Source organism: Artibeus jamaicensis, unplaced genomic scaffold (assembly GCF_021234435.1).
Source record: "Artibeus jamaicensis isolate MK-2021 breed Jamaican fruit bat unplaced genomic scaffold, CSHL_Jam_final contig_3188, whole genome shotgun sequence".
Lineage (NCBI taxonomy): Eukaryota > Metazoa > Chordata > Mammalia > Chiroptera > Phyllostomidae > Artibeus > Artibeus jamaicensis.
The window spans coordinates 262,947-275,774 of NW_026521745.1; the positions used below are offsets into that span (position 1 = coordinate 262,947).

Below are 12,828 nucleotides of genomic sequence, written 5' to 3' on the forward strand. Positions count from 1 at the left end.
GGCTTGGCAAGTCTTCCTTCCCTTTTTCCCATCAACAAAATCTACCTTCTTTCTCTACTTCAGGGGATAGTTGAAGTTAAATTTAATAGATATTTGGTGGTTTTAGGGAAACTGTGAGACAACTAAATGCCAAATGGGACAGATTAAACACAGCTCCATTCTCTCACATTCGTACTTAGCCGGGTCATGCATATGGGACCCAGACTAGCTACGTTCTGTCAGACCTATTTGTACGGGCAAGCAAGGAGTGAGTGACCCTTAGTTAGGCAGGCCTTTCATTACTCCACAAGCTTTACAGTATGCGTCCTTGGTGCCCAACACTGTGTTTAGTGCCAAGAACACAGAGAGGAGTAAAACAGTGACTCCTGTGCTCTAGAAAAGTCAAATGTAGCTGGAAAGACACACAAGGTTCTGGTGCTGAGGGGGCTGCCACAACTGAGACAGGGATCCGTGTCCCTAAGATTCGGGACTGGCGGCTACACCGGGGACAATGGCTGCTGATAGAAGTCAGAGATCTGCTTCACCGAGTACATTAGGTGGTTAGTCGTTGGTGCCTCTAGTTCTAGCAAGACAGCCTGACCCTCCAAGACTCAGTCCAGCATCTCCCCCTGAATCTCCTAGTCCTGACTGAGTAACCCTCAGGTCACAGGAAGTGTTGCTCAAGGACCAGCCACCTCCTGTCTCATCAGACTCCTGGTCATAATGACACCAGTGTCCCCATACTGGCCCCTGGCCCTCAGCTGTACCTCAGTTTTGCCACACACCCGCCACCCCGCTCATGTTTTACCATATGCCTTTGATTGTCTGGGGTTGGATGTAACCGCACTCCAGGTCTGAGGAACGGGCCCCTGCAGTTGTCTGTAAGCCTGAGACAGCAGTCGCGGCCCACAGCCCCTCTCCAAGCCTCAGGGGCAGGTATACTGTGGAACTTAGCATTTTTTTGGAGTTTAGAAAGGTAATATGGTGCATTAGCCATAGAGTGTGGAATTCTCATGAAAGTACCTCATCGCTGAATAAAATAATAATTTAGTGAAACATGAATATTTACATTTATAGTAAATAATGGCTAAAAATCACTTGAGGGCAAGTTAGGTTTTATGCCCAAGAAGTTTCCATACTGCCACCTGGACACATGGCTTTCAGATCTCTCTATCTGGAATTGTGGATGACGGATCATGGACCTATATGTGCCCAAAATGCACTGACCATCCGAGAAGTCAGTGGACCAGCTAAAGAAGCCCTGGGAAGGTGCTGCTGCTGGTGCACCCTCGCTCTTCGGAAGCGGTTGTCCCCGCTGTGAGCTCTTTTGAAATGGAGTGTCCCACTAGAGAATAATTGTTTTGAATAACCCCTAAGGAAGTATTCATTATTTACTAAAATTCTGGGACCAGATTCATCCTCTAAGGATTCTACATTTCCTCTAAAAGTCTTAAGTTCAGAGTCACCAACCAGTCCCTCCCTAAATAGCAACAGCCTTCCCTGGTACCTCATGAAATGTGTCCAGTGTTAACCCCGATGTATTCACTTTGAAAATTTGCTTCAGGAACATCACGACCTCCTAACAGGATGCCAGGGCAAGCCCAGAACAGTTGAGTATGTTGAGGTTTAACCAAAGTCCCAAGAAATTATCCTCAGGCCAGCTCCAATGCCCTGCCTCTCGGAAACATCAGAGAGGTTGAGGTGCACCTCAGGGGCCACCAAGGTAACAGGTCCTCTAACATGAAGTGTGGCTCAGCCTTCCTAGGACACCCTTTTCCTAATACTTCTGGGACTGTGCTGTACCTCAGAGCAAAGTCTGGTTGGTGAGACCAAGGCTGACGTGTCAGGAGAAGGAGCTGCCTGATCTGACTCCACGTGCAGAGAGGCCTCTGTTAGGAAGTCATCTCCTCGTTCTGGGTCCCCCGCTGCTGCTTGCTTTTAGTAAGTTTTCCTCCCTTCATCTAGTCCACTTCCATCCAGCACAAATAAGTCCTTTCTAACCGCAGGGCATTAGGGAGTAGAAACTGTGGTGTGGACACGTTTTTATAATCCGGGTTTCATGTTCCCATGTTCTTGGCCCAAGTTGAAGGCTCTAAACAGTTTCTTCTTCCCGGGAGACTTGCCTGATTTCCCTGCCATTTGCCTCTCTGTTCCTTATTTGGAAGAGGCTTCATCCTGAAGCCCAAGGTGGAGGCCTTTTTGATGACAGGAATCATATTTTCTGCCTCCTTTCTCTAGTTCTCAGCACAGGCCCAGGATAAGGCTGTCTCTGGCTTCAAAGTCTGAGTGTATCATGCTGTGGCCCCCTCTCTTCCTATCTCCTCTCTTTCCCCTTGTGCCCCCCAGCACGCCGCAGCACACTGAATGTACCCACACTCCACAACAGCACCAATCACTCTACAAGGCTGTCCCTTATCCACTTATCATTCAGGAATGCCCAGGAATGCCACATAAAGGGAGCCCCAATCTCACCCATCTCTGACCTCTAATGTATAAAACCTAGACATGCACATTTCTAGCTTAACATGGAAATATTTGGCCTTTCAGCCTGGATTAGATGCACAGTTCAATTGTGTGAATTGAAATGAGGCCAGCCTTAAGCTAGTTTAAGTATAATAATTTAATTGCAGTGCCTGGAACTTGACTTCTAGAGCATTGCCCAGGACAGAGGACCACGGGAAACTAAAATGCATCATCATTATTTGTTTATATATTATAAAATAGCTATTTCTGATATGCTCAAGGGCCCTTGGAAATTGTTCTATTTTTGTAGATTAGACTAGTCTCCTGGCAGCCTGATTTTTGCTGTTAATTTTCTCAGTAAACCTTAGCTTCTTCCCCCTTCAGTGGGAGCTTCTGAGTCAGTCAGTCAGTCTGTGATGGGCCAGGAATCTGCATTTCTGACAAGGTCCCAGCTGGCCCTGGGACCATGCTTTAAGAACCACTGCTGTATCTTCAGTGAGATGATACAGGATTCAGTGTGATAGAGTATCTATAAATCACGAAGTTTAAAACCACAGTGTTTGGCGGTCTATCGATCTAACCTTAGCCTTGTCCTGAATCTATCACAGCCAAGCTGGAATGAGCATTACACGCACAACCCACAGAGGGCTGCACTGCACTGGGTGTGCACTGGTACTGAATAAGTGCAGCTGCTGTGATTATTACTTGATACAAATTGCACTGAAATGTAGTACTGCCTGGTGTAGAATTTCGAATATCCATTCCAGGATTGTTAGCACGTCAGTTTGCTTTCAAAATAGAATGTACTTAAATGAAATGAATTTGTTTTAACTACTTGAAGTAATGATGTATTTCCATTTTAAATGCACAATTTTGGGCTAAGGTTTTAGCATCTCAGTGCCAAACGTCACTCAGTTCAGAAGAAAAGTTGAGTCAGCTCCTATAAGGAGAGCTGTGTCCTTGAAGTTTATAGTCTCAGTAGTGACACACACACGGACACAGTGGAACTCAGCTCCCGCGTGGCATTCTAGCTACATTCAGAGGCCAGGAAACCACAGACCACCTCTGCTTCTCACATGTTCCTGTCCTCAAGACACAGAGCCTTCCATGTGGCATCAGTCTGTTAGCATGTTGCTGGTGTACGTGCCTCGCGTTCAGTGCTGTGCTGCTAAATTTACATTTCAAAATTGTCTTTTGTTTACTCCACGTGAAACTTAATGTTTTGCTGTATTTTCTATTTAATTTTTATTATGTCTTGGCTGTGAACTTTTTCTATAAAAATGTATCTCAGTTTTATACCAAAATAATTTTATAATGAAAATTATAGGATATTATGACTCAGTGAACAGAAATTCACTTCAAGTTCAACTTTTTGAAGAACATCTTTTATAAAGTACATTGTAAACACATTTTTTATCTTAAAAAACAAAGTTTTATTTTACAACTGTAGTCAACGGTGGGCAAGTTCTTTGCCTAGAATACCTTTACGTAGTTTTGCTGGGCCCCAATGGTGCCACAGTGTCCACAACATATGAAGGGACAAAAGATCACTATCTAAGGAGGGAAGATAGAAAATCTATGTAAATAGAGCCAAATTCCGAGAATCAAATCAACAGAATGTAGGTGATCTCCTGGGAGGAGAGAGTGAGTCTGCGCAGGATGAAAAAAAGCCTTCAACCACTGCTGGGGCTGGGGACTCCTGCTTCTCAAGACTGTCACGCCCATCAGCTCCATCCCATGTAGGAACCCGCTGCACTGCAGAAATCTCAGGAGAAACTGTTCTGGACACCCGGCTACTCCACACTTCCAGGCCTGACAGCACCACACCGAACTTTGTTAGTAAGGACTATTAGCAGACAGTTAGCAGTGTCACTGTTGGGCCAGCATATTCAGTGTCAGAGCCTGAAGCGATGTGTCAGTTAGTCGACACTGCTACTCTGACCTAACGTGTCACCTGTCCTCTGGCACAGTGGCTCGCTAAGCCAAGCATCAGCACGCTTCTCAGAGAGGCCCAGGTGGTAGGTGGATGAGGCTCAAGGGCTGTGTCCTCTCATCCACTGGGATTCAGGACAGCAGGGACAATGTAAGTGGACAGGCACGGCTGTGTCCTCACCTTCATATTCAGACACTGAATTCTGAATGTTGTGTAAATGTCATGTGCCACAAAATACTGTTCATCTTTACCTTTTTCTCAGCCACTATAAATCATCATTAACTCACTAGACATTCAGAAACCGGGATGGGCTAGGTTGGGCCCACAGACAGTACTTAATTGATTCCTGCTGTACACCCAACTAACTCTCCATTAACGTTTTTGGTCATGCCAGGTGGGGATCAGAAAAGTCCTTTTGACCAGAGTACCACAACTATCTAATCCAAGTATACAGCTGTGCAGTGAGGCTCTCTATCATTGAACTCTTCTTCTTAACATGACCTCAGCTGTTTACAGCGGAGCCACCTCCAAATTGTCAGACAGAGAATAACAGAATGATGAGGCATTGTGTCAACAGAAAGCACCCCTTCCCTCCAACACTTAGCTTGCTGCCCTTATTTTCAGATCACTGCAGTTAGTCCCTCAGTCCTGGTATCATTCAGCATCCATGTACTCCTTTTTTCAAATTACCACATCTTATGTGACTTTGGGCAAGTTACTTAATCTCTTTGTCACTGCTCCCTCCTCAAATGGGAATGAACATAGGACCTACGTGGTAAGGTCGTTGAGAGGAGAAGCTGAGTTTACACATGGAAGTATTGGCAAGGGTGATTCCTTTGACAAAGAAGAACGTGATCAGTACACAAACTCTAGTGCCTACCTCTGGGTATCTCGAGGGTCCATGTGCACATCTGCTTGATTGATGCATGCTTGAGTTTGTTCTTGGTTTTTTCTAACACTGTAGCTCATGTGTGTCTGTGCATGAAGGCCAGTATCAGCACATGGACCATTGTCTTACTGTTTACAAAAGAGGGTTTTTAGCAAAAATACTAGAAATTATATCTACAAACGAGTGGTGATTTTTGAAGTTACCAATTTGGAAATTAGAGCATTTATTCCAGTGATGATGCAGTTAATCAAAAATTCATCAAACACCTCTTTCGGAATTTCCATCATATGCAAATCACAAAAAGCACAGGAAATGCAGTCTAAAAATTTCACAGATATGCATACTATATATATTTAAATGTGATAAAATGTGTAAATTATATATATTACATACATCTATAAATATATGCATGTGTATGCATAGTTTATACATACAGTTGTTTCCCCTGTGCCTTCCTGTCTTCCTGCCTTCCTATCAACAAATAAGCATTTATCAAGCTTCTGACCATCATCGTTGCTCAAGAAATACCTATCCCCTTCCAGCTTCTCCTCCCATATCCTTTTTATATGCCAAGTGCTGAGTTAAGCATTTAGGATGTGAAGTCTAGTAAAAATAAAATAAAATATCTACTTTGCTTCCATCCTCACTGATCCCTCCACAGGCCCCCTCTGCCCCTGAGTGTTGCCTGTGACAACAGTCAGAGCTGACTTCTCCAGTTGTGATGGGTAGTAATACTATCAGAAACAAATGGAGGGAGTGAGCGGTGCAGTAAAACTGAGCCTTGCTGCTAGAATGACATAAGCATGAGGTGACATTCTCAGAGTACAGCTGGGCCCTAGCCAAGGGCCCTGTGCGGTTATGTGCAGTTGTGTCACATGTCCTAACAGGCCATGACTTCCTCAGGTGCAGGGCTGGGAAGCAACTTTGGATCCATGTCCACTTAGCTCTCAAAAGGGGTGGGGCAAAGGAAGATCAGCTTCCTCATGACAAAGGGTAGGTCACTGGCAAGTTGTGCTATAAAGTTAATTTGACAGTAGGTCTCATGCACACTCAAATGTGCTGTCTGAAGTTTGTTTGTGTTTCTAACAAACAAAAATTCCTTCATGCTTATGGAGTGAGAGTAATTTCCTTAATGACTGCATCTTAGTTGGTGCTGAACTGAATATCATCCTGGGGATGAAAGACACACAGACCAAAAAAAAAAATTTAATGTCTAATGGAGAGTAGAATCAGAGTTTATAGTTCACCAAAAGAGAATCACTTAAGAAGAGATTTGAAGGAGGAATGGCACTATGTTTTTTTAATTATATTTTATAATTATACTATTGTAGTTGTCCCAATTTTCCCTTGTCCACCTCCACCCAGTAATGCCCACTTCCTCAGGCAATCCCCATATTGTTGTCCATGTCCATGGGTCATGTGTGTAAGTTCTTTATTTCTATATTTCCTATACTGTATTTTGCATCCCCATGGCTATTTTCTAACTACCTATTTGTACTCCCTAATCCCCTCACTTCTTTGCCCATTCCCCCACATCCCCTCCCACCTGGCAACCATCAAAATTTTCTCTAGATCTGTGATTCTGTCTCTCTTCTTGTTTGCTAGGTTGTTTTTTAGACTCAGTTGTTGATAGATGTGTATTTATTATCATTTTATCGAACATAGTTTTGATCTTCTTTTTCTTCAATAAGTCCCTTTAACATTTCATATAATAATGATTTGGTGATGAGGAATTCCTTTAGTTTTTTCTTCTCTGGGAAGCTCTTTATCTGCCCTTCGATTCTAAATGATAGCTTTGCTGGGTAAGAGTAATCTTGGCTGTAAATCCCCACTCTTCATGACTTTAAATATTTCTTGCCAATCCCTTCTAGCCTGCAAAGTTTCTTTTGAGAAATTAGCTGACTGTCTTATGGTAATTCCCCTCTAGGTAACTAACTGCTTTTTTCTTACTGCTTTTAAGATTCTCCCTTTATCTTTAACCTTCGGCATTTTAGTTATGATATGTCTTGGAGTGAGCCTCTTTTCATCCATCTCATTTTGGGACTCTCTGTGCTCCCTGGATGTACACATCTACTTCCTTTGCCAAATTAGGGAAACTTTCTTTCGTTATTTTTTCAAAAAGATTTCCAATTTCTTACTCTTTCTCTTCTCTTTCTGGCAACCCTATGAAGTGAATGTTAGAATGCTTGAAGTTGTCCCAGAGGCTGCTTACACTATCCTTATGGTGGGTTTTTTAAATTTCTTTTTCTTCTTGTTGTTCTGATGGGTTGTTTGCTTCCTTGAGTTCCAAACCATTGATTTGATTCTCAGCATCATCCTTTCTACTGTTGTTTCCCTGTAAATTGTCTTTTATTACAATTAGTGTATCCTTCATTTCTGACTGGATCTTTCTTATGCTGTCGAGGTCCTCACTAAGTTCCTTGACCATCCTATAACCAGTGTTTTGAACTCTACATCTGATAGATTGCTTATCCCCAGTTTATTAAGTTCCTTTTCTGGAATTTTTATCTGTTCTTTCATTTGGGCCATGTTTCTTTGTCTCCTCATTTTGGCAGCCTCTCTGTTGTTAGTTTCTGTGTATTAGGTAGAGTTGCTATGACTGTCTTGGTAGTGTGGCCTAATGTACTAGGTGTCCCATAAGGTTCAGTGGCACAGCCTCCCCTATCACACCTGATCTGAGTGCTCAACGTGTACCCTCCCTACGGGCTGAGTAGACCTCCTCTTGTAGATGAAACTTGATTGCTGTTGGCAGGTCAATGGGAGGGATTTTCCCAGGCCAGTCAGCTGCAAGGACTGGCTTTGACCACTAACCTTTGCCTGTTATGAAGGATCAGCTGTGCAGGGGCAGAATGGTAGTGTTTCGAGATGATTTGTGGCTGTCCACTGGGTATGCAGGCTCTGGGGCTTCCCAGGTGGTGCAGGCCAACATAAGCCACCATTTGCATTCTGTCTGGGGCTACCCAGCATGAGCTACAATGCAGTCTGAGATGGCTGCTGCTTGTGCTGGATTTGGAGATTTCCCTAAAGAACCCAAGCTATGAATCTAAGCTGGCTACTCCTAGTGCCAGGCCTGGGGCCACTTAGCAACGTGTACAGTGGCTGGGGGCTCACTGATGACAGCTGTTTCTTGTTTGATGGGTTTTAGGAAATTTGAAGCATAAGCCAAGACTAGCCCATTAATATGGAAAAGTCATGATTAACAGTTTGGTTGGGCCCATAAGTTAGGTGGAATGGATTTCCAAGGTGGGGCAAACAGTGTTAGCCAGGTTGATGGAGTCTCAGATATGGCACCCTCCTGCCAGCTTTGTGGTTCTGTTCAGGGAGGGCTCAGACAAGGGGCAGTGGCCTCTGCCCGCCTTTCTGTCTGGGAGAAAGCTATCCCCAGCTCTTGCCTTGGTGCCAGACACTTCAGTTCCTCCTCAATATGCCACTGGTGTCTTTCAAACTGCTACCCCAGTGCTGGAGCTCAGAGGGAGTGAGTCTCAGTCCATGTGTTGGTTCTTTAAGAGGAACTGCTTGGGACTGGAGAAGTTCCTCCCACTGACTCAATTCTCACTGGTTTTTGCAGCTAAAAGTTATAGGGACTTATCTCCCTGGCACTGGAACCCTAGGCTGGGGGTCCTGGTGTACAGCTGGGACTCCTCACTCCCATGATGTCCCTTCTGAATTTTTATTTACCACTCATGGATGTGGTACCAATCCTTTCTATGTTTCCACCCCTCCTAGCAGTCTGGATGGATGTGGTTTTTAAAACTCAGTAGTTTTCAGCGCGGGCCTGTGAACCAGACAATCGTGGTTCGATTCCCAGTCAGGGCACATACCGGGGTTGCAGGCTGGTTCCCTGCAGGACAGTTCCCAGCAGGGGATGCATGAGAGGCAACCATACATTGATGTTTCTCTCCCTCTCTCCTTCCTTTCTCCTCTAAAGATAAATAAATAAAATATTTTTAAAAAAACTCAGTAGTTTTCAGACTTCCATTCAACTCAATTTCTGATGATTCTAAGTGATGTTTGTTCTATAATTTAGTTGTAATTTTGATGTGGTTGTGCAAGCAGGCAAGCCATATTTACTTATGCTGCCATCTTGACCAGAAGCCCCAATAAATAGTAAAGGAACCCTGTTTGTAACACTCTGAAGAATGGGAGAATTTTTTAGGTTTTGTTTTGGGTAGCACTTTCAAAAAATAAGAAAGTGATGAAGACATTTGATGACAAGCTTCCTAACTTAAGGAAAGTGGTAAGGGAGTTGAAGAATTATTAGATATGTATTGATTAATTGAGGTTGAGGAAGAAAAAAAGGGCCATTCTATTTCCCAACTATGACAGCTGTCTCAGGGCACCACTGGAGGCAAGTCAGGTTCCTGCGGTTAAGGAGAGATGAGTGTAGGATGCAGGAAGGTGATCAGGAGGGTCAGCCATTCTCTGGTGTGTGCTGATAGGTATGCAGCCTCACCAATAATTAAGGAAATGTAATTAACCTGTATGATTAGGAAGGCCAGTTCTCCAGGATCCAGTGGGGAGAGGAAGTGGGCCTTCTTTATAAGCTAAATGCTACAGGTGGGAGCTGTGAGTGGGACCCTTAGGGTGTGTTTGGTAATATTCCTCAAGACCTGTAGAAGGTCCACACCACAGACTCACATGTTGACCACATTATTTATGACAGAAAATATCGAGAATAAACTAAATGCTGAGGGGGAAATAATCCTGGGTGTAACTGTGTTCTGCATAGTTGCCTCACCATGGCAGGACATTAGGCTCTTTTCTCCTTCCACAGCCTGCTTCTTGGCTGATCTGTGAGGGGCTATGTTCCCACTGTAAGCCCCAAAGCTAGAGATGATGCAGCTCCCAAGAAACAATCTTATTTGCAATGAGAGAGAAGTAAATAATAGCAATTTTACAATTGCTATTATTGTTTCCTTCTCATTTTTTGTAAACAAAATAATATTCACTTAAAAGTATACTGAAGTTGATAAAATAAGGAACAAGCAGAAAAGTCAGATATCTCATTGAATTTAAAAAGTGTGTTAGAGGTGTGGCATCATGGAAATTATAGTAAATGTTTCAGGTAAAAATAACCACAGACAGTGGCCCTGATGGTGGTGACCGTGTCTCCCATTCCTGTGCCACAGAGCACAGTTGTCATCAGAATTTTTAAATATCACTGATGATATTAAAGATTAAAACCTGTGGGGTCTGTCCAGAATGTATCCACTCATGTGCTATAAAATATAGAGACATTTATTGAAGAAGATACAAGATACAAGAAACATTGATTGTACTTAGGACAATGATGCCTCAGTCCCCTTCAAAGTAGGCACCTTGGGACTTCACACAGTTCTCCAATCTTTGTTGATTGCTGCCTGTACACATTCATCATTCTCAGATGTTCTGCTTACTGCAGCCCTTCCAGAACATGGGTCACTTTCAACACATTCTCAACCATGTTTGGAGCATTTGTGCCACACTTTTGTGTGCACTGCATTCACTGCATCATCCCCAAAAGACTTCTGAATCATCCGAACAGTTTCCGTGGAAGAATGTTCAAGCTTAATGCAAAATCTGATGCAGATTTGTTGCTCTACTCCCTTAGTCATTTTTTAATGCAACATCCACACAACACACTCTCTCATTCAACACCTACCACCCCCACTGACTAGTACAGTGAAGTCATCATTGTTCACACATACACATTCCAGTCCACTCTTCTTGGCTGCCAGGTTACACTGACGTTGCACGAACTGTTCTCGTTATATTAACAATAGTTGGACTCTTTCCTGATAGACATATAAGTACTGTCCTGCCCTCAAGGAGCAACCTACCTGAGGCTCTCTTAATGCAAATTTCGATGAAGATCTGTTGCTCTACTCACTCAGTCACTTTGAATGCGATGGCCACACAGTACACACGGTCACTCAATGGCATCAACAGCTCCAAATGACTAGTACAGTGAAGTTGTCATTGTTCACGCATGCTCATTTGAGTCCACTCTCCTTCACTACAAGGTTATATATCATGCAAAGTATTCTCATTATATTAACAGTGGCTGGACAACTTTTTCTGGACAGACTTTGTATGTTTTTTTAAAATATATTATATTGATTATGCCATTACTGTTGTCCTATTCCCCCCCTTCATTCCCCTCCACCCTGTACACCACCTCCCCCCACATTCCCCCCTTTAGTTCATGTCCATGTGTCACAAATTCTTTAGTTTCTACATTTCCCATACTATTCTTGCTCTCCCCCTGTCTATTTTCTACCTACCATCTATGCTACTTATTCTCTGTACCTTCTCCCCAGCCTCTCCTCCTCTCACTCCCCTGTTGCTAACCCTCCATGTGATCTGTATTTCTGTTTCCACTCCTGATCTAGCTGTCCTTTTAGTTTGCTTTTGTTTTAGGTGTGGTTGTTAATAACTGTGAGTTTGCTGTCCTTTCACTGTTCATATTTTTAATCTTCTTTTTCTTAGATAAGTCCCTTTAACATTTCATATAATAAGGGCTAGGTGATGATGAACTCCTTGAACTTGACCTTATGTGAGAAGCACTTTATCTGTCCTTCCATTCTAAATGAAAGCTTTGCTGGATAGAGCACTCTTGGATGTAGGTCTTTGGATTTCATGACTTGGAATACTTCTTTCCAGCTCCTTCTTGCCTATAAAGTCTCTTTTGAGAAATCAGCTGACAGTCTGATGGGAACTTCTTTGTAGGTGACTGTCCCCTTATCTCTTGCTGCTTCTAGGATTCTCTCCTTGATTTTAATCTTGGCTAATGTAATTATGATGTGCCTTGGTGTGTTCCTCCTTGAGCCCAACTTCTTTGGGACTCTGAGCTTCCTGGACTTCCTGGAAGTCTGTTTCTTTTCAAGACTGGGGAAATTCTCCTTTATTACTTGTTCAAATAAGTTTTCCACTTGTTGCTCTTCCTCTTCCCCTTCTGGTACCCCTATATTTTGGATGTTGGAATGTTTAAAGATGTCCTGGAGGTCCCTAAGCCTCTCCTCATTTTTTTGAATTCTTTTTTCTTCATTCTTTTCTGTTTGGTTGTTTTTTTCTTCCTTCTGGTCCACTCCATTGATTTTAGTCTCAGTTTTATTTCCATTACTATTGGTTTCCTGTGCATTTTCCTTCATTTCACTTAGTTTAGCCTTCATTTTTTCATCTAAATTGCTACTAAAATCACCCAGTTCTGTGAGTATCCTGATCACCAGTGTTTTGAACTGTGCATCTGATAGGTTGGCTAACTCTTTGTTACTTAGAAGTATTGGCTCTTGGGCTTTGAGCTGTTCTTCTGCTTGAGCCATAAAGTTTTGGTCTGGTTGCGCCTGTTACATAGTGAAGGGCAGAGCCTAGGTGTTCACCAGGGTGGGGCAACCCAGTGGCTGGGTTGTGAGGCTGTATTTGGGGGCGGGGTCAGAGAGGGAGTGATGGCGCTTGTTCTTCTCTCTTGGATTCCAGTCTCCTCTGCCGCTTTCTACAAGCAAATTGGGCCCTTCTGGTGCTGGTTCCTGTGTGTGTGGGTTCGTGTACATTTGAGGACCCTGTGGTTCTCCCCATTGAACTCCCC

The 12,828-nt window shown here is 43.3% G+C and overlaps 1 protein-coding gene across 3 annotated transcripts in view; it reads left to right on the plus strand.

Annotated features, from left to right (window-relative positions):
* Positions 1-12,828, plus strand: part of IFT88 (intraflagellar transport 88) — a 187,376-nt gene that overhangs the window by 155,707 nt on the left and 18,841 nt on the right. The window lies entirely within an intron of this gene.